The sequence below is a fragment of the Triturus cristatus genome, chromosome 7 (genome assembly GCF_964204655.1).
Source record: "Triturus cristatus chromosome 7, aTriCri1.1, whole genome shotgun sequence".
Taxonomy (NCBI): Eukaryota; Metazoa; Chordata; class Amphibia; order Caudata; family Salamandridae; genus Triturus; species Triturus cristatus.
In genome coordinates this window covers 754352160-754375234 of record NC_140590.1, presented here as the reverse complement: position 1 = coordinate 754375234, position 23075 = coordinate 754352160, and the positions used below count along the sequence as shown (strand labels likewise).

The window sequence follows — 23075 nt, the reverse complement described above, 5'->3', positions numbered from 1 at the left end:
ACTTTGTTGAGACATCTGCCATTACTGCAACCATGCCTGGCTCGCACTCCGCTGGAAGAGCACTCTCTGTGATTTCTGGAATAGATGAGGTGGATTGGGAGAGACTGGAAGGCTACTCGATGGAGCAATTGAAAGGCTACAGTGTAAAATTCCGAGTCCCCCATGCTGGATTCAAGAGGAAGACCCAGTACACCAAGGCGTTGAGAGCCTGGAAGGAGTCAAGAGACCCACGGAATGCGGGGGACATCGTTCCGCCCGACAACCTTGAGGAGCCCAGCAGAGTCCGGTCGCCAGAGGAGCTGGCAGACAGGGCAGCAGACAGGGCGCATGCAATGGAGATGGCAAAGTTGGCAGGACAGATGGAAATGGAAAAGCAGAAGTTGGCCCTGGAGGCACAACAACGCCAAATGGATCATGATATCAGATTGAAGGAGTTGGAGCTGAAGGCGAAAAGTTTGGACACCGCTCCTTCTGGTGGCAGCACTCCACCAGCGCAGGTAGAGTCCAAGGTGTACATCCCCAAAGACGTAGTAAAGGAGTATTTTAGAAAGGATGACATAGGGCAGTGGTTTAGAGCCTACGAGGTGGCCATGTCCTCACACCGGGTCCCTGAGAAAGACTGGGGAGCGGGGTTGTGGGGAAGGTTCCTTGCGGAAGGGCGGGACACACTGTTAGATTTGCCCTTAGAAGTCCAGACCTCATACCCCCATATGAAGGAAGCTTTAATGACCAGGTATGGGTTAACTCCTGAGCTATATAGACAGAGGTTCAGGGAGACCAAGAAGATCCCTGAGAGTACGTATGTGGAATATGTGACCTTTTTCTGCAGAGCGCTGGATGGTTGGGTGAAGGGTAGCAAAGTGAATGATTATCAAGGGCTGCTTGATTTAATTGCATGGGAGCACTTGTCCAGTCAATGTTTTCCTGAGCTACGCCAGCACCTGATAGATAGCAAGCTGTCCAACCCGAGGAAGCTTGCTGAGGAGGCGGACCGCTGGCTCAGCACCAGGGTCCACAAGGGTCAAGTGGGAGACTCCGCCAAAGGTGGGCAGGGTCCCCAGCAGAAGAGTGGGGGGGACAAGGGTAAACAGAAGGGGTTCCAAAAAGGCCCCCAAAGTAATTCCCAAGGGAACCAGCAGAAGGGTTCTCAGCCTCCCCCACCCCCGCAGCAGAACGGGGCCCCGACAGGTAGACCTGTCCCAAAGGGGCCCTTCAATTGTTATAAGTGTGGTGACCCGGGTCACATTGCCTCTGATCCTAAGTGTCGCCTGTTTGGTAAGACCGCACCCACTGGTGCTCCACCCCGGCAAGTAGCTAGTGTTAACTTTGGGGAGGAGGTAGCAGTCCAGGAGGGTGGGGGTCCCGGGCAGATGACCCTAGTCTCGCTAGGAGACAGTGAGATGGTCCCTGTAACCTACCTGCCCTCTAACACTAAGAAATATGGGCAGGTGGTGACCATCAATGGAAAGAAGGTGGAGGCTCTTAGAGATACAGGAGCCAGCGTGACCTCGGTGAGGCAACACCTGGTGTCTCAAGAGCAGATTGTACCCAATGCCTACTGTAGGGTTGTCAATGCTGACAACGTAGAGAGTCGTTGTCCAATGGCTCAAGTTCCCTTTGAGTGGGGGGAGGTCTCTGGTACTCTACAAGTCGCTGTGAGAACTGACATGCCTGTAGATTGTCTGCTAGGGAACGACCTGGAGAGCTCCCCTTGGGAAAAGGTGGAGAAGACCACGCATCTGAGGATGGTGGGTCTACCCGACTGGGCGTGCGTGACCACCCGGTCCATGGCAGCCAGTAGGGGTGTTGAGAGGGTCCTGGAGCCTGAGGGAGAGGTCCAGGAACCGGCCTTAGGGAGAAGGCGCAGGAGGCGCGGGAAACCGGCCCCCGAAGTTCCCACGGCCCAGGAGGAAGTAGACCCTGAGGGGGATGCTCTGGAGCCTACCGGGGAACAGATTGCCGAACTGGGAGATCTGCCTGAGCTGACCCATTGGCAGCAAGAAGGAGGTCCCTCCAGGGAGGAATTCTGCAGGGAGCAGAAAGAATGCCCTTCTCTCGTAGGTATGCGGCAACAGGCTGCAGACCAGGCCAACGGTGTTCAGGCCAAAACACACTACGTGTACTGGGAGAGTGACCTCCTGTATTCCGAGCCTAAGGCTGCTGAACCTGGGTCAGCCCGTGTGCTGGTGGTACCCCAGAAGTTCAGAACCTTCCTACTGGGGCTGGCTCACGATGTGCCTTTAGCAGGACATTTGGGGATGGACAAGACCTATGACAGGCTTGTCACCCACTTTTACTGGCCCCAAATGCATAAGAATTCAGATTCCTACTGCAGAACCTGTCAGACTTGCCAGGCAAGTGGTAAGAGCGGAGGGAAGCATAAGGCTCCTCTGCAACCTTTCCCTGTGGTCGGTACGCCATTCCAACGAGTGGGTATTGATATTGTGGGGCCTCTGGACCCCAAGACAGCCCTGGGCAACAGGTTCATCCTGGTCTTGGTGGACCATGCCACCCGGTACCCTGAAGCCATCCCTCTGAGGACAGTGACGGCCCCCGTGGTGGGACGGGCACTGATGGGAATTTTCTCCCGAGTGGGATTCCCTCTAGAGGTGGTGAGCGACAGGGGGACCAAGTTCATATCCACATATATGAAATCCCTGTGGAAGGAGTGTGGGGTAACTTACAAGTTCACCACTCCTTACCACCCCCAAGGAAATGGGTTGGTTGAGAGATTCAACCGAACCCTCAAAGGCATGATCATGGGCCTGGACGGTCCAATGAGGCGTAAGTGGGACGTCCTCTTGCCATGCCTGCTCTTCGCTTACCGAGAGGTGCCGCAGAAGTCTCTAGGGTTCAGCCCCTTTGAGCTTCTGTATGGTCACCCGGTAAGAGGACCTCTGAGTTTGGTAAAGGAAGGCTGGGAGCAATCTCCCAGGAAACCTCCCCAGAATGTATATAGTTACATGCTGGCCTTCCGAAACCAGACTCGGCGTTTCAGGCAACTTGCTGAGGCAAATCTGGAAGCCAGCCAGGAGGAGATGAAGCGGTGGTACGACCGGAATGCCACTCTGGTAGAGCTTCAACCTGGACAAAAGGTGTGGGTCTTGGCCCCAGTGGAGCCGTGTGCACTTCAGGATAAGTGGACAGGTCCATTTGAGGTTGTGGAGCGCAAAAGTCCTATCACCTACTTGGTGGACATGCAGACTCCCAGGAACCCTTTGAGGGTCCTACATGTTAACCGCCTTAAGCCCCACTTAGAGAGGACCGAAGTGGGCATGCTGCTGGCCACTGATGATGGAATGGAAGAGGAGACCGAGCCTCTTCCTGACCTCTTAGTGGCCTCTGAGAAAGATGGGTCAGTGGATGGAGTTAACCTCTCACCCACCCTGACGCCCGAACAACAGGAAGACTGCCGCCACTTGCTGGGACAATTTTCCGACCGATTCTCCCTGGTTCCTGGTGTCACAGATTGGTGCGTCCATGATGTGGACACAGGAGACAGCTTACCTGTAAAGCACAAGGCTTACAGGGTAACTGACAGGGTCAGAGCCTGCATTAAGGAGGAGGTCTCCAAAATGCTTGCGCTAGGGGTGGTTGAATCCTCCAGCAGTCCTTGGTCCAGCCCCGTGGTCTTGGTCCCCAAAGCTGCTGCGCCGGGAGCCACACCTGAACTCCGGTTCTGTGTGGACTACAGAGGACTCAATTCAGTCACGAAGACTGACGCGCACCCCATCCCCAGAGCTGATGAGCTCATTGATCGGCTGGGGGCTGCCCGGTTCCTCAGTACGTTTGATTTAACGTCTGGGTACTGGCAGATCGCCTTGACCGATGGGGCCAAAGAGAGGTCCGCATTCTCTACCCCAGATGGGCACTTCCAGTTCCGAGTCATGCCATTTGGGATGAAGAATGCCCCTGCCACCTTTCAGAGGTTGGTCAACCAGGTACTGGTTGGGCTGGATGCGTTCAGTGCCGCCTACCTGGATGACATCGCAGTGTTCAGTGCCACCTGGCCTGAACACCTGCGCCACCTCTGGGAAGTGTTGATGGCGCTGCGCCGAGCAGGCCTCACGATCAAGGCAAGCAAGTGCCAGATCGGGCAGGGTTCCGTGGTGTACTTGGGACACCAAGTGGGGAGTGGCAAGGTGGCACCCTTGCAACCCAAAATTGAGACCATCCTGGCTTGGGAACCCCCCAAGACGCAGACCGCAGTGAGGGCCTTCCTGGGGCTCACTGGGTACTACAGGAGGTTTGTCAAGGGCTATGGAACGATCGTTGCCCCCTTGACAGAGCTGACTTCGAAGAAGCAGCCCAGGAACGTGATTTGGACTGACACCTGTCAGAAAGCTTTCGACACCCTGAAGACTGCCATGTGCACGGCGCCCGTGCTCTTGGCCCCTGACTTCTCCAAGGAATTCCTAGTGCAGACAGACGCTTCAGAGCATGGTGTAGGGGCTGTTCTCTCACAGATGACTGAGGAGGGCTGGGACCAACCCGTAGCCTTCATCAGTAGGAGGTTACTTCCACAGGAAAGTAGGTGGAGTGCAATTGAGCGAGAAGCATTTGCTGTGGTCTGGGCGCTGAAGAAGCTAAGACCCTACTTGTTTGGGTCTCACTTCCGGGTTCAGACGGACCACAGGCCCCTCAGATGGTTGATGCAAATGAGGGGTGAAAACCCGAAGCTGTTGAGGTGGTCCATCTCCCTACAGGGTATGGACTTCACGGTGGAACACCGTCCTGGTACAGATCACGCCAACGCTGACGGTCTGTCCAGGTATTTCCGCCTTAGTGACGAGGAACCCCCTGGGCAAGGGTAGTTCTCCCCACATTTCAGCTGGAGGGGACACGTGTTAGACCTGGCACCTTGGCGTGAGTTTCCCTTCCACTTTTTGATGGTGTGCCTCGACTGTTTTTCTGGTGTTGTCCGCTCAGGGCACTGCGCCACGGCTAATCCGTGCCGCAGTGCAAGTGCTCCCGAAGTAAAGTGTACCTGTAATTGATGTCCATGATTGGGTTATTGGATTCACTGTCAGTCCCCAGTAAAGTGCACCAGGGGTGCCAGGGCTTGTGAATGCCAATGCTGCTGGTGGGCTTGCAGCGCTGGTTGCGCCACCCACGGAAGCGGCCTTGTAAAATGTGTCTAGGGTCTGCCACCGCAGACCCTGCGTGCAGTCTGGGACTGTCACGCTGACTGCGCAAGTGCCCCCACTTGCCAGTCCCTAAACCTTCCCTTAACTACATATTAGCCACCCCTCTGGTAGGCCCAAGGGCAGGGTGCATTGTAGGCATAAGGTAGGACATGCCCTGATGTGTGTGGCATGTCCTAATAGTGAATTACAGCCATTTTCGTTTTTCACTATTGAAGGCTACCTGCTCTCCATAGGCCAGAATGGGCTGCCGGGATCACGCCAACGCTGTGACCCCAGTGGACTCAGAAAGCATGGTAGAAGTGTCAAGTTTAGTATGCCTGAACTCAGGATGATAAAATACTTCTTGTAGTCAAGTTTATTTTAATATCCTGGGTTTGTAAATACTACTTTTAGAAAGTTAGTATTTACTGACCTGACCATCTCAGTCCGCCTCTGCTGTATGTGTGTGTGTTCTGCCCGGCAACAGTAAGGAGCAGGGTTGGGGAATCCCCAGAGACAGGTTGGCTGCCAGGTGGTGGGTAGAGAGATTACACCTGGATGGGTGGGAGGAGTACACCTTGACTCTTGAATAGACCTGTGCTCTGCCACCACAAAGCCGGCGCCACCCCCTGTGGGGCGGCTGATGTCTCTGCCCTGCTGCTGAAAGGAAAGAGCAGAGTCACCATAACAAAGTGCTCCAGAACTGGACTGAGCCAGGCCTAGGCCCCCTGGCGCTAAAGAACAAAAGAATCATGGTATAAAAGTAGGAGCCTGGCTCCTAAGAAATCAGAATCCTGTTTACCACAAAGAACCTCTGCCCGACTAGAAGGAGAAGAAGACGCCGGAGGAGCTGGCCTGCTGCTTGCCTTGCTGAGAGAGGAGAGGAAGAGACTTACTGAAAAGACTTTGCTACTTTGTGCTTGAACATTCTCCAAGGGCTTGATCTGAGCTTGCCCCCTGAACTGAACCCCAGGAACAGTGGGTTCTCTGTGCTTCTTGCTCGTCCTCCAATTCGAGCCGTGTGTGCATCCCGCTGGAAAAGAGACTGCGCCCCTCATCGCCCCTCCTAGGGCCGTGGCACTCAGAAGCTCGCCTGCCTCCAACCCGTGAGAGCCCCGCTCCGTCCGGAGCCGCTCTCTGTTCCCGGGCCAGGCCGCCTGCATCCCTGTCACCGCCTGCCATTGGAGTGCGCTGAACGCGCTATCACCCCTCCTGCCGGAAGCCGTCCGACGACTGTGATCGACGCCGGGTCATCCAGCTGCACTGACTGTGCCCTGTGACCCCGCTTCGCTATCCCCGGACACCTCAGGCCGCGCCGCCCCCGCTGTGGAGACCCTCCTGCACCGCCGTGCTAAAGGGTCGCTGGCCGCGCCTGCCTACGTGCCCACACCTGCTGATTGAGGACCCAAGAACACTTCCCAAGCTGAGAGTCGCACCGACCTGTGCCGACTCTCCACATCACGAAAGAAGTTCCAGTATCGGGCTCGGGGCCCGCAACGCCTTATTTCCCCGTTCGCAGGAACCGATCTCTGTGAGTACTGGAACTACAAGTAAAGAGACTACGAACTATCCATTTGAAGCTACGAACCACGAACATTTGCCCGCTGTATAACCTGGTGGCATAGCGAAAACGTTATTGGTCTTGTGATAAGTCTGCTGAGAGATATATACCTTATTTTTACATAAAGAATCGTATTTTTATATATATCCAAGTCTGGTGTCCGTTTCTGGGGGGATTGATGTATTTACTGTGTGTACGATTGTAAGTGCTTAACCAACAACGCCTGAGGAATCGCCTTGGCTGCTCACGCCACGCACCTAGAGGGTGAGCAAGGGTCATTCGCGAGGGGTTATCCTGCGCCCTGACGTGGAGGAGAGGGTTCCTGCTTGACACAAGGGCAACCTTGCGCCAACCAGAGATCCCCGACTCTAACATGAACTTAGACCAAAAGTATAACTTTACTACTTTTCTGTATTCACATAGTCCCATACAGAGAATGCGAAGCTGATGATCCTCAAGCCAAAACCGAGCTTGCATGTAATTACAGGAATGCTCAAGTCCCCAAAGAGATGGTGTATGAGTATAGTATTACCACGGTCGCCAAGAAGCATGTGTGTGATTATAGACATGCCCAGGACCCCACAGAGATAGTGTGTGAATATAGATATGCCCAGGTCCCCACAGAGATAGTGTGTGATTATAGATATGCCCAGGTCCCCACAGAGATAGTGTGTGATTATAGAGATGTTGAGGTCCCCACAGAGATAGTGTGTGGCTATAGACATGCCCGGGTCCCCACAGAGTTAGTGTGTGATTATAGAGATGTTGAGGTCCCCACAGAGATGGTGTGTGACTATAGTATTACCATGGTTGCCAAAGAGAATGTGTGTGATTATAGACATGCCCGGGTCCCCACAGAGATAGAGTATGATTAAAGATATGCCCAGGTCCTCACAGATATAGTGTTTAATTATAGACATGCCCAGGTCCCCACAGAGATGATTAATGGGATGCACGCGGATAGCACACAGTGATAGTGTATGATTAAAGTCATGTACAAGTCCTCACATAGAGATTGTGTGATTACAGTGAGGTTTAAGTCCTCACAGTGATAATGTGTGATTACATTCATATTTAAGTCAAATCTCCACAGTGATGTGTGTATTGATAGGTTTGTTGGAGAACACATACAGATCGTATTAGTCTGGTGGCTTAAATGAATTAATCCACTTGAGGGATGTGTTTGACCACTCTCTCACATGTTTGAATCCTGGTGCTACCACTCAGCCTTTATTCCTTCCAAACAAGGTGAAACATGGGAAACTTTCCCAAAGTTGAAACCTCTATTTGTTTAGCCTTTTATATCTGGAGTGTAAAATAGAAATCTTTAAACAAGGCTCAAACATTCTCAAAAGTGTCCATGTCAGCTACAAGAGACTTTTTCAGTGTTGATGGTCTTGTTATTTGAAGGGCAAATCTTATACAAGAGTCTTACAAATTGTATTCCTCAACTGAGCTTGTATGCTCATAATGTAAGAGTAGAGAAAGTCACTTTGGCTGACATGCAGCTGTCTTTTTCATGGGAATAAAAACCTCAGAATGTGCCTACTTTAACTATAGGAATCTTTCACAATGTTAACAAAACTTTTTTGAGGAGTCCGCCCAAATGCTGTGCTTTGGTGTGTGTGGTGTATAAAACTAGGCTTCCTAAAAGGAGCCGGTGAATCATTTGTTCAGGAATAGAGAGGGACAATTTGAGAAAAGAAACCTTCCAAAATATCATGTGACATAAATATGTTGTCAAAAATATCACCACTGCAAAAATAAAGTGGAACAGGATATCAAAATATAGGGGGCCGATTCCGATCCGGGTCGGAAGGGCACCGAACGCGATCCGGCCGGAAAAACTACGCGCCGTACGCGTGTTTTCCACCCGAGTCGTACAGCTGTACAAGCGAGCAAGTACGATGCGAGCTACATGAAATTCACCGACCGACTCGTTTCCGGGTCCAAACCGCTCCGTACGTCTCGGTCAGAAGCTAACCGTGGCGTGCAATGGATGCGATTCACGACCAAGCCAGTACGATGCACGCGTCGGACAGCCTGTGCGAGCCGGAGTGTCTGGCTCGCAAATCGTCCGGGTGGTTGCCTTTGGGGGTCCCCGTCGGACACCCTGTCACCCGCAGCCCTACAACTCAGACACAGGGAGAGACCCATGGGTCTCCCCAACACAGGCATGTACGGTGCAAATGGCACCGACGCGTACTCAATGTAGGGGGCGCACTTGTCCGCGACGTACCCATTCAGTCAATGGGAGCCCATGTACGCGTTGTACGACCGGCTCCCATTGACTTCTATGGGAGTTCGACCAAACCGAGTCCGACAGCATATGGCCGCATCGTACTCGCTCGGTCAGACTGCAGGACTCCGGTTCGGTCGGAAAACACTCCGGATCCGGCTCGGTCGGGGTGCTTTCCGACCCGGATCGGAATCGACCCCTAAGAATGCAGGTTTTATTGTCTACAACATGGTAATAAAGACAATTGTTGTGATTAATATTGGGTACTTTAGTATACTTGTAATAAACATTGTTTTTTAATTAAATATATATATACTTATAATATTAGTAAAATTGTCTTTTTTAAATATAGTTTGCAATTTTAAATGTGTAATTGAATTTTCAATAGGTAATTAGATGGGTCTGGTGGCTCAGTACTATTGGGTAACAATAAACACCTGTTAGCGCCAAGATACCTAAGAGTTAATGTGTGTTCTACAAATACCTATGTTAAGTAGTTTATAATTTAGTAGGGGGCTATTGGGTTTTTAGGGGAATACGGTGGGAGGTTAATTACATTTTAACAATTTTTTAAATGTTAAGTAATGTATGGTAAAATCAATATATAAATGGTCAGTATGTAATGTTTTTAATTGTTCTTTCATTTATTTGGGTTTAAGTTCAGATTTTTAATTTATATTTTTTATGGTATAATTAGTTATAGATAATTTAGCAGCATGTTCAGTTTGTAGGGGAAAAGAGTGAGAAATTATTTAAATGAAAATAGTTTTCTTTATTAATTTTTTGTTATTTAAATATTTAATGTATAAATCATTATATAATTTTTCATTGAATCTTTAAAATGAAAGAATAGTTTTATTTAGACTATGCAAGAAATAATTAGTAATACATATCAGCAAGTGGATATTATATTTATAATTTTTATGTTTAATTTATTTTATTATTGTGTTATTTATATTTTAATTTATCTTCTTGGTGTTTGTGGGTTTTTTCAGTAGTAGTGAGAGAAGTGAATTCTACGTATGTTTATATAAATATTTCGTTTAATTGTGCATTTATTTTGTATATTTATAATAAATTGTGCATTTTATTTAAATGTGTACAATATATGTTTTCTAATTTATCTATGGTTAGTCATTTTATGTTTTTAGGTATTTAAATATTTTTTGTAATGACTGTATTGGAATGGTATATGTAACCTTTCTGAAGTCCAACACTTTCCCTACTGTTGCTTAAATTGGGGTCGGAACAGTAAATCTAGTCCATCCAATTTCTATGCTTTCCTTATTATTCCTTAATTGGTGTGGGGCTAGTTAATATAACCCTTACAAAGTCCAACACTTTCCCTACTGTTGCTTTGGATGGAAGGAGAATTGTAAATATAATCCCTTTGAAGTCCAATACTTTTCCTTCTGTTTTATATATATTGGGGTGTGAATAGCAAATATAATCCTTCTGAAGTCCAACACTTTCCCAACTGTTGCTTACATTGCAGTGGGAATAATAAATCTAACCTCTCCGAAATTCAGCATTTTCCCTGCTTTTGCTTAGGGTGGAATGGGAATAGTACATTTGACCCCTTCAGAGGTTCAACACCTTCCCTACTGTTGTTTAGATTGGAGTGGAAATGGCCATTTGAACCCCTCTGAAGTCCAACACTTTCCCTACTGTTACTTAGATTGGAGTGGAAGTAGCAAACACTGACCTTCTAGTAGACTTGATCCCTTCATAGCAAAGCTCTGCCTGGTAGCTGCTGCTGCCCCTGTTCCTGCTGCTGACCCTTGGTCAGGAGTTCGAGGCCCACCTCCACCCGCAGACCCCTGCCTGCGCCTCATATCTGGTGGTTTAGTGGTAGAGCGTCACTGCTCTGCTGCTGGGCTGTCCCTCTGCCTCTCTTTTCTGATTTCTGCCTTTATTCAACTTTTTACTTTTTTACCTTTTTCTTTCCTTTGTTTGCCACCCTCTTTCCTGTTGCTGTGATCCCCATGGCCTGACCCATCCAGTGACCCTTCCTCTCCTGCATATCCTGCCTCTTAGCTGTCCAGCCCCCAGCACAACTTAATGGCAGCTGCTGTGCGGCTGCACCACTGAGGTGCCAAAGGCAGGCCTGTCTGCACCTGTCCGTGCCTGGACCATGCCCAGCACCAGGGACCCTGTTTCTCAGACCTTCCACCGCTATGATGCCAGCACCCTCCTCAACCACAACTCGGGACGCCATACCGCCTGCAACCTCGCATCACTGAAGACCCAAGGACCCTTCTTCTGCCAGAACTGCAGCCCCATCCTCACCCACGCCAGCATGCCAGATCCTCTTGCCGCCAACTGACTAACAGCACACTCGACAGACTCAACTGCATACTCCTCAACGTGCAATCCCTCCACAAACACGCCACAGAAATCTGGGACCTCCTCAACGTGGCCTCTCTCGACATCACCTTCTTCAAGAAACCTTGATCAACCCCTGATCCAGACCGGACATCACCATCACTATCCCCGACGGCTACAAAATCACCTGCAAGGACTGCACCGACCGACCAGGAGGAGGCATCGCCATCATCCACAAGAACACGCTCCGACTGACCATGCACTCAAACGACCAAATGACAATCATGGAACACCTCCACTTCCAGATCCAGACCAACAACACCCTTTGCAGCACCCTCATCTATAGGCCCCCAAGGCCCCCGCCAGCTCTTCACCGACACCAACGTAGACCTCATCGTACCCCAGGCTCTAGCATCCACCGATTATATCCTACTCAGAAACTTCAACTTCCACCTGGACAACCCCAGTGACCAGAACACTGCCTCCCTACTGGTGAACCTTGCCAAAATCGGACTCAAGCAGTTAGTCACCACACAGGCTCACTCAGCTGGATACATGCTCGACCCCATTTTCTCTGCCAGCAGAAACATCACCTACAGCCACACCACCGAATTCGGCTGGACTGACCACCACTGCATGCATCTCGCCTTTGCCATGTCCACCGTACACTCTCACCCTCATCATCCCCCGTCGTAGCGGGAACAAGGACACAGAAGATCTTTTTGTCAACTTCCTCAGCACAACCACTCCACCAACACCAACAGACGCCAACACCGCAGCGCAAAACCTTCACCAATGGATCTCCAACTGCGCCGACACTCTGGCCCCCTCCAGAAGACACCAGGCAAGCAATACTCGAAGAAAGCCAGTTGGTTCACTCCCGCCCTCCATGACTCCGGACGACTTGAGAAGTCAACATACATCCCACTCTCCCAAGACCTCTGCAACAAACTTGGCGCCTTCTTCAACCACCAGATCAGGCAGATCTACTACAGCTTCACCACCCAAAACACTGCTACCATTCGCATTATACTCATGTACTTGCAGTAAAATGTTGCTGCAAATGACACAATAGTATGTGAAGTGGTGCAATTTTGGAAATTTTGCTCAGCAAGTGTAGAGCAATGTTCAAAAACTTCTGTGACTCTCGCTGCTTTATTTAATTTTCTGTGGTCTAAAAATGATGGTAGACCATAATAATGGGAGTTGGTGATATGAGAAGTAGCACTACACCTTTTTTAAAAGGAAGGGACACTGCCTAGTACTGTACGATTATATGTCGTTGACTTGGGGAAGAACACCATGATGTGGAAAGACTGATGCTCTGAAAGATTTTTAACTAAAAGAAGTACTACTCATGCGATGATCTTATAAAGAGTACGGCATTTTATAAGAAAAAGAAGTTGTGCATGGGTATTTGCGTGGTAAGGGATTTTTTAAGGTTTAGGGTGGGCATAGGTTTTGGGTGGCAGGGGAACTTTCAGGGTTTAGAGTGGGTATGGGTTTTTGGGTGGCAATGAATCTTTAGCGTTTAGTGTTTGTGTGCGTTTTTGGGTGGCAAAGATTTCTTTAGGGTTGGTATGGGTTTTTGAGCGGCAAGGGATTTTTTAGGGTTTAAGGTGAATACGGATTGGTAAGGGATATTTTAGGGTGGGTATGATTTTTTGGGGCGGCAATTGGATTTTTATGGTTTAGGGTGGATATGAGTTTTTGGGCAGTAAGTGATTTTTTAGGTTTTAGGGTGGGTATGGATTTTTAGGTGATATGGGCTTTTTAGGATTTAGGGTGCGTATGGGTTTTTGGGTGGCAAGAGAAATTCTAGGGTTTAGGGTGGGTATGGTTTTTGGGTGGCAAGAGAAATTTTAGGGTTTAGGACGAGCATGGGTTTTTGGGTGGCAAGATAATTTTTAAGGTTTAGAGTGGGTGTGGGTTTTTGGGGGCAAGGTACATTTTATTGTTTAGGTTGGGTATGGGTTTTCCGGTGATAAGGAAATTTTAGGATTTAGGGTGGTTATGAGTTTTTGGGTTGTGAGGTTTGTGTTAGGGTTTTGGGTGGGCATGGCTTTTTGGGTGACAAGGGCATTTCTAGAGTTTAGGGTGGGTATGGGTGTTTGGTGTTGAGGTATTTTTTCGGGTTTAGTGTGAATATGGGTTTGTAGGTGATAGGAGTTTTTTAGGGTTTAGGGTGGGTATGGGTTTTTGGGAGGCACAGGAATTTTTAGGGTTTACGGTGGGTATGGATTTTTGGGTGGCAAGGGAATTTTCAGGATTTATGGTGGGTATGGGATATTGGTTGGTAAGGGATTTTTTAGGTTTTAGGGTGAGTATGTTTTTTTTAAGCGATATGAGCTTTTTTATGGTTTAGGATGGATATGGGTTTTTGGGCAGTAAGGGATTTTTTAGGTTTTAGGGTGGGTATGGGTTTTAGGTGATATGGGCTTTTTAGGGTTTAGGGTGCGTATGAGTTTTTGAGTGGCAAGGGAAATTCTAGGGTTTAGGCTGGGTATGGTTTTAGGGTGGCAAGGGAATTTCTAGAGTTTAGGGTGGGTATGGGTGTTTGGTGCTAAGGTATTTTTTCGGGTTTAGTGTGAATATCGGTTTGTAGGTGATAGGAGTTTTTTTTAGGGTTTATGGTGGGTATGGATTTTTGTGTGGCAAGGGAATTTTCAGGATTTATGGTGGGTATGGGTTATTGGTTGGTAAGGGATTTTTTAGGTTTTAGTGTGGGTATGTTTTTTTTAAGCGATATGTTTTTTGTTTAGGGTGTGTACGGGTTTTTGGGTGGCAAGGGAATTTCTAGGGTTTAGGGTGGACATAGGTTTTTGGGTGGAAGGGTATTTTTTAGGGTTTAGGTTGATTATAGGTTTTGAGGTGATAAGAGCTTTTTTAGGGTTTAGGGTGGCTATGGGTTTTTGGGTGGCAAGGACATGTTTATGGTTTCGGGTGGGTATGGGTTTTTGGGTGGCAAGGGAATTTTTAGGGTTCAGGGTGGGTATGGATTTTTAAGTGGCAAGGTATTTTTAGGGCTTAGGGTGGGTATGGGTTTTTGGGCGACAACTGCATTTTTTAGATTTAGGGTGGGTATGGGTATTTGGGTAATAAGACCTTTTTTAGGGTTTAGGATGGGTATGATTTTTGGGTGGCAAGTGAATTTTTAGGGTTTAGGGTGGGTGTAGGTTTTTGGGTGGTAAGGTGTTTTTTTTTAGGGTTTAGGGTGGGTATGGGTCTTTATGGGTAGCAAGGGATTTCTATCATTTAAGGTGGGTGTGGGATTTTTGGTGGCAAGGGATTTTGTATGATTAACGGTGGGTTTGGGTTTTTGGGTGGCAATGGACATCTTAAGGTTTTGGGTGGATGTGGGTTTTTGTGGGGCAAGGGAAATTATGTGGTTTAGGGTGGGTATGGGTTTTTGTGTGATAAGGAGTTTTTAGGGTTTAGGTTGGGTATGGTTTTTGGGTGATAATGATTTTATTAGGGTTTTGCATTTGTATGGGTTTTTGGATGGCAAGGGATTGTTTTAGGGCTTAGCATATACAAGGATACAGAAACATCTCAGAAAGAAACCAAAATGCTGGTCGAGTGACAAAGTATGGGAAACAAAAATGTATTTTACATTTTCCTTTTTAGCGAGCCCCCACTTTTTTCATCCCACTTTCAAACCTGTCTGCACATATTTCCATATGACTGATTGCAGCCAGCAGGTGTGGGTGCTTCCTGAAACCTGGTTAGAGCATCATTTTCTTCCAAGTCGATGCTGCATGTAGTGCAAGTCGCTTAGCCTGAAGTTGTAGCGCTGTACAATTTTCACATTACAGGCACTGTTGAGCATGTTAATGCAGTAAGATACGGGGACATTTTCAATTTGTTTAATATTTTAAGACTATATGTTTCCACTGCTTTACAAACCTTGCATTCTCACTAAATTCATTTGCACCATTTGCCAATTGTTTTTTTTTATTCTTGGGAGGAGGTTCACCCAAACTTCATGTTTGTCCATTAAGCTTGCTCTCTTTGCTCCCTACATAAAAACCATAACCAACATTTACAAAATGCTACTTTTAAATGTCACCAACTGCCACTGGCCGAGTACACACAACTCATTCTCTCCCTCTCCGACAAGAGACCCAACAGATGAGTCAAGTTCACCGCATGCATGACCAAAGTTGCTAAATGGATGAGAGTCAACTGCCTCAAGCTTAACACTGATAAGATAGAACTAGTGATTTTCGTAAAGAACACCTCGCCATAGGACTCCAACTGGTAACCAGCCAAGTTTGGACCAACAACCACACCCAGCACCTATACCAGGAACCTCAAAATTATTAACAGCATACTGGACATAAATGCACAAGTCAGCACCATCACCACACTCTGGAAATGCTGAGAAGTATTTTGAAATGGCTTCTAAGCAACACTAGAAAAATGGTCACTAGCAAGTTAGACTACTGGAACAGCCTCTACTCTGAGATCACCAAACAACCCACTAGAAGACTACAATCCATTCAGAACTCAGCAGTCTTACTCATCCACAGCATCCCACATAGTGCTCACATCACACCACACCTCAGGGAGCTCCACTGACTCCTGATACACAAACACACTCATTTTAAACACCTCACACACTCACCGAAGGCACTAGCCAACTTAGACACCACGTATCTGAATAGTTGCATTTCCTTCCACCAGACAGACTAAACACCACTGTTCCACAGGACTCCAATCTGCATCCATTTCACGCATACGCAGAACTAGGATGATGTGCGTTCTATTACATCACTCCTAAAGCGCGGAACGACCTCCCACTCCACATCGGAGCCTCCTTCTTTCTTCTCTTCTTGAATTCTGCAAGAAGCTGAAGACCTGATTCTCCAATCAAACAAACTAGAGATGGCTCAGGATACTGACATTTTGAGTCAGGGTTGAGCCTGAATCCTGGCTCTGAATCAGCTTGAAGTTCTGTTAGAACCTTGATCCAAAATCAAGTCGATCTTTCATGTGGCTTTTGCCTGCTTTACTCCCTCTTCCCATGATGTGGTGTTATGGCCAGCACTGTAGACTGTGCAACTGGGTACCCAGTTTTAAGCCTTGGCACTAGACCAACAGTAATCCATGTTAGCAATGCAGTCCCTGTTTACATTTCATGCTGCATTCTCCAAGTGTAATTTAGTTTTGCCAGATGTTATTTTTCTGTAGGTTTTTTCATAAACCATAGAATTCTTATCTAGTGCATACTGTAAACTGAGTCGCCCATAGGTGTCTGGGTGAATTTGGGTTGGGGATGGCAATTACTATTGGGTCTCAGTTGAGGGCTTTGTAGTTGAAGATGAGGGCAGTGAGAGTTTCTCACATCGCATGGCATTGGGTCATAAATGTGTGTATATTACATGCTGATCGAATGCGTGGACTCTGTGCAGCACACGGAGCCATGGGAACAAGTGTTGCTTTGTTGGGTTGGCATGCAGTTGCTGCTTCTGTCTGTGGGCAGTGGAAAGGATGGACTTTTGCCTTGCTGTGGTATCCTATTTAAGAAAATGTTCTGAGGGCTTGAAGTAGAACTTGATTCAGGGAAACAAAGACTTTACCTGCAACTTGCTAAACAACACCTGGCTTCCTCTGCTGGACTCCTGGTTGCCAAAGGGTGCCAATTCCAGATCCTGGGGGAGCGATGCTGCCAGCAATGCTGCAACATACACCGAGGCCGTGGGCACCTGTTCATGAAGTATACGACGCACTGCCCTGACTGCACCGCAGCTCTGACAACCGCCGATACCTGCAAGTTATCGTTCTTCCCGACGCCAGCGCTCGCACTGACACCTGACGTCGCCAGCGACTGCATCTCATCATCGCGAAGCCAATAACCGATTTGGGTGACTTCCCGAACTCATCGACACTGACTACTGAATGGAATTGATGCCTCATGGACTCAATGTCTCGCCTCCCTGTGGCAGTAAGGAGCCAGCCCTCACCTTGGCCCATTGACGCTTCACCTCCGTGATGCTGTGCATCATCCATTGACTCTGATTTCCAAGGTACTGTTACTTAGGGATCAATGTGAATAGGTGGCCGGCCTGTACACCTTGCAGTCAGCGGCGTACTTGGGATTTGTGCCTGTCACGATGTCGTAATAGCCCCAGTTGGACCTATATGTTGTTACAAGCGTTATTTTTGCAATACTCATTCTAAAAGTGATATTTTGATATATGTGTGCTGGATTCTTGTCATTGTTTGGTTTGGATAAAGGTATTTTAATTTTCTAAATTGGTGTGGTGTCCATTTGTAGTGTTTTCACTGTGTTACTATGTGTTTTATGTAGAAATGCTTTACACATGGCCTCTGATATAAGCCCGTCTGCTCATGCCAAGGTACCAAGGGGGTGAGCAAAGGTTATTTTACAAGTGTAAGCCCCCTTACCCTGACTAGAAGGAAAGTTCCCTACTTGGACAGGGTATAAACCAGTCAACGTTGTCTTTGGGTTCTCATGAGTCAGGACGCCCCTCCCTTAAGAATGACATAAAATAGCATAATTTACTTTGTACATCTGCATATTTAAAAATATGGCGGCATATTTTGTCATGTAATTGTAAATTGTATTGATATAACGCTTACTACCCTTGATGAGGCGTTGATGCATTTTGAGGCCAGTAGCACACTACCCAGGGGTACATGTTTAGAGTTAAATAGATAGCAGATTATTAATCTGTACAAGTTTTGCCCTTAACCCACTCAGAACATATTACATTGTTCACAGAAACCGTAATACCAATACCTCCTTATTGGAATCTGGTATCTGGATAGATCTTTGCAGGTCTGAAAAGGGCTCTCCTGCAATCAAAATGATTTGCACAGAAGTTAGAGGAGATGAATCCTCACAAGGAATACTCCTCTAGGTTGAGACTTTAACTGAATTCATCTTTGTAATCTGATATGTATGTTTTCATCCTTTCCAGCAACAGCAAGCAGGCACTGTGAAACTGCCAGAAGGTACAACCTGGGAACTAATTAAGGATAGCAACAATAGTTTGAGACTGATGTTAGAGTTGTTAGTAATTCCTTGATGATCTGGCCATGCACATCAAGCATAAACCACCTGCAGATGTTTGAGTCTTGGAGATTAATTATGTTCACTTTTTTTCTACCAAACCATGGAATTAGGAGTGACTGAATCTCAGTAACCTTAAATCAAAGTAAGCTTCTTGAAGAGCTTCCTAGGCTCAGTGAAGAAATTGTCTTGTCTTCCGATACCAATACACCATATAAGTAAAACATTTCTGCTGACCTGCTAGATACAAAGTCTCAGTATGTTGAAGATTGGTGGCTGAACTAGACACTCTGATATGATCCATCAAGATCCCCAGAACGATAAAAGTGAAATCTGACAGTATAACTGCTCAGTTGATTCTTGGCTGTGTTAAAAATATTTCAGCATAAGGGATCCATGTTGTTTGCTACTCTTGGTTGTCATTAGTAGTATGTGGTCCAACTTGTTGGCTTCAAGCCAACCCACCCAACAGGTTTACATGGAGTTCCTGTCTGAGGTAGTAGCCTTCCTGCTACTTGGAGGGTACTCCATACACCTATGTGGATGAATACTTCAGCCTGACCCACGAAGCAGCTGATAAGTAAGGAGTTGGAGGCGATCTGCCACTGCCCTTCAAATTCACACAATTTTGGAAGCAAGGAAAAGTCTAAGTGTCACCCCTAACTCAGTGTCCTCGTTATATTGACTTACTTCTTGCTTTGTCAGGCCACTATAATTCATTTATGGTATTTGTTTGTTAGCGGCAACACTTCCTTTACTATGGATGGTATGTGAATATGTTGGCGTTTGAAGAAAGAGGGAGGTCTAATCTTCAGATTGCTGCATACTTTATCAATTGCGGTCTTAAAATGTAACATTCACTGGCCCTGTTGTTCCACAAATACAATGCTGACTGACTACTTAGACTGAAGTCAAGTCAGAAACCTTGAACCACAGTGGGTTTCCAGAGTGCTATAGGAGAGAGGATGTGGACTTTTGCCCAGTTCCAAAGCAGGTTCAAACCTCTTAGTTCATGTACAGGATAGTCTGAGTCCAGAACAACTCTAATTTAACATACCTGATTAGTAAGAATGTGACAGGGAATAGCAGTATTTATGTAAAGCCTAGATTGCTTAATGGTAATCTCCAATTCTTCTAGTCCAAGCTTCTTTGTCATAGTCTTTACATCCTACCAAACATCTTTCCACCTAGAGCTTTGCTTTGCCTGGAATGCTTCTATAATTGGCCAGCTTCTCTTTTAGCAAATTTATTTTATGGGCAAGAAAACTATCTTCTACAGATTTTTAGTGTTTATAAATGCAAGTTATTTTCTCTGAGGTGGAATCCACCTCATTAGTACGGCCTGTAATGAGAAAGAGTATGACAGTGGGTAATGAAGATAACCTGTAAGGTACTGATTATGTGTCTGACAGAGCAGAATTCTCATTTGGAAATCAGATCTGCCCTATCACGACTGGGACAGGTTTCGCACACGTACTTTTCCTGGGTACAAGAACACCAGATCTTTTTTTCCTGGTTGAAATTTCCAGCTGGGAAAATTGAATGAAGCTTTGGCTGCAACAGCATACAATCCTCATCCCCAATCCTGGACAAGCATTTTGTCTGGTGACAGGGAAGCATTCACTTGCCCCCCCCCCGCCAGAACTGTTCTTCCCTTTGTCTCCCCAACCTTCCAAACTTCTCCACCCACTCGGAAGCCACCACTTCTACTTACAATCTGCTAAAACTAGCTGGGAATAATGTGCAGAATTCCACACTGTAATTTGGCATCTGCATAGTTATTTCCCATTCCAAAAGGTATGACTCATCATAGGTCAGTACAATGGTTCAGATCAAGTGCTACTTTGCCTAGTAAACTGTGAGCTATTGAAGTGTCAGGTAACATTTAGGCCCGTGCATAATCTTCATTAGTTGGGTGAAATCCTAAGTAATTTATAAATGTCACATTATGTAAAATGTGCAAAATGCTCACCATTTCACATGATGTCAAGTTTATACTTATATTTGCCTGTTGGATGCTGGTTTGAATAGAAGTTGTCTAGCAGGTAGGCCTTTTATCCATGAACTAGTCAATTCATGAACTAGTCAATTTCTGCTTTAGCCAATCTCTGTCTGTCTGCACATTTTGTAACTTTTCTGTTCTGGGTATGCCCACAGCCATCACCTATCACCTAGAAAAGTCATGTGAGGTGCACATTGTGTAATTGAGCAACTATTTTTCTGAAATTTTGCGTAACTTTGGGGAAAAATAAGTTGTGCAAATTCACCACATCCCTAATAATTACAAGTATCTGAGCCAAATACTCATGGCAGCAGCAGACTGGAAGACACATTAAATACCATATTTTAATTAAGTGTATAACGCTGCTTGCAACATATCAGGTTTCACAAATATTATGACACCCATGAGATAGAAGACAACTATGTAATCACAAGGCAGTAGGGGGATAGTCAACTATAAAGCCAATGAGTTGGGATCTGAAGGTAGTGGAAAATGTAACTGTGTGTAAATTAAAGAAACACCAGCCGTGCACAAATCCACTTTTTGAAGTAAAGTGGAGCCTGAATCCTATGCTGACAAGACATCATGGCAAATGTTGTGAGAAGAAGCACATTTCACAAAAAGTAAGCATCCCTTTCTTTACCATCCTTTGTCAAATAAAATTGAGTCTGAAGTGGACCTTCCAGAGGTACCAATGGTGTTTTTTCCAGCTAGCTGTTCATCATGTCCACTCTTAGTATGAGAGTGCACCCAGTTAAACATCCATAGCTCCCAGAGAGGTGGGAATAGCCATTTTTTCTACGGAAAAAGAGAAAAAGCCTGGTATCGCAGACCCCTTCTGTTGTCTAATTGGGGTTCTGGCGAATTAGTGCAAAATATAATTGGACTGGCACAGCTTGCAGATATGTAGAAAGAGTCTCCCTCCCCTCTCACTAGCTAAAAACATGGTAATATAGATTTTTTCCAAGATACCATGGCGGGCGCCTAGTCTGGATGGCAACCCACTACAAGATGAAGGTCTTGGTTAGCATTTGCAGCGTAAGGATTGGTAACACCTATTGCTGAGTAAATAATTTAATAAGCCATTTGTGGGCAGAATGGCATGGCAGCCAGTATGACAGATAGAGATTGTATAGCTTATGTGATTATAGGCACAACACAGGCTGATTAAATCATTTCTGTTAGATACACTATAATATGTTGCAAAATACACTCAAACTCAGGAGGTGCACTGAGAGTGCTCCACAAAAAGGTAGCACACAGTCAGTACACCCCTTAATGGCAGACTTCTGGAGGGGGTAAAGGGGGCCTACAGACCCCCCAGACATCCCCTTACAGGCAGGTGCAGTCACTCACTATACCCACCTGCATACAGCTCTCTATCCCCTCGTAAAAGTGAAACACGGAGCAGCTGCTTTAAAGGTGCTCTGTATTTCACTTGAATGCGCTGCTCTAGGGGCAGCTGCCCTGGAGGCAGTGCCTTCATCCAAATATGGCACACTTTCTTTGTTTGCGCAGGGCACCCGTTTTGAAAAGTGCACCCTGGCGCAAACAAAGAAAATGCACCATATTCGTATTACGGCCCCAGGTTGACTGGCAATTCTTAAAAATCATAAATTATAACAATGATAGGTTTTAGATTAACCTGTGGGAAAACAACCTGGAAAGACTGATGTATGTTTCCTGGAACAGGTGGGTTTTTGGGGCTATGTAACATCCCAGTGCAATCCCTGAATGAATTGCTTCTTCCTGTGACATCATCTATTCTTGAACTTTTTAGGACGCGATAGAGCTGCAGGCCACAAACCTACAATGGTTAACTCTTTCTGATACAGGCACACCACTTCTGAGTAATCAATTTTGGAGTCCCTGCTTCCCAGCCGCGGCTCCTCCGCTAAGGCGGAGGATCGTGTCCCATCTGCTCTGGGAGCAGTTTAAAAAGAAAAATGAAAATGATAATAACTAATATTATCATTTTCGTTTTCCTTCCTGCTTAGGCACACTTTGCATGTTCCCCACCAGTATGCATTACACAGCCTGGTGGGGAACATGCGTAGCCTAAATGTTCCCGTCTGAGCGCTGGACCACGATGCTCAGACCAATACCAACGCTGCATTGCAGGGTTGTGTTTGGCCAGGGGACTCTGGGAGGCTGTGTGCTTCCTGTTGCGGCTCGGAGAAGACGACGGAGGAGAGGCGGCAGCCGGTGGCACCCAGGTAAGTCATTTTATTTTATTTGTTATTCCTCTCCTCTTCCTTCCCGCCCACCACACCCGCTCAGTAGCAGCCACTACTGCTGCTTCCTAACAAATCTTTGTTCAATTGGAAGGAAACCCAATTCACAGTCCCATTACATCCTTGGTTCAAAAGGTTTCTGTCTTACACCTGTGGGCTTGGGTTACATCATGGTCGTCACAAGATAGCACATTTTCCAGTCCTGAATGGGTCTTATCAACCTAAGGTTTCATTCTCTATGGGCTTTCATAGCTATCACTAGGGTAGCTACTCCTTACCAAGTGGGCCTCTCAGACCTACTACTGTAGGCTCTGTAGGCGTCTACAAATATTGCTAGGATAGTAGCTAGTGTTCCGTAACTGGATAGTATTTCTACTACTGTAGGTGCTGTATGAATGACCGTTTTTTACCTTCTTCTGTAAGACAGTACATAATGCATAGCTGCTTACAAAAACCATAAATACCCAACTAAATGGCATTGTTTGTGACAACAGCATTGCAAACCAATTTCCTTATGCATGACAAAGTTAGTAATATTGTGAGGATGAT

General features: G+C 46.6%; 1 protein-coding gene across 2 annotated transcripts in view; it reads right to left on the bottom strand.

The window, feature by feature from the left end:
- The window catches only part of DNAH17 (dynein axonemal heavy chain 17), a 14992541-nt gene that overhangs the window by 3244051 nt on the left and 11725415 nt on the right, over positions 1 to 23075 (bottom strand). The window lies entirely within an intron of this gene.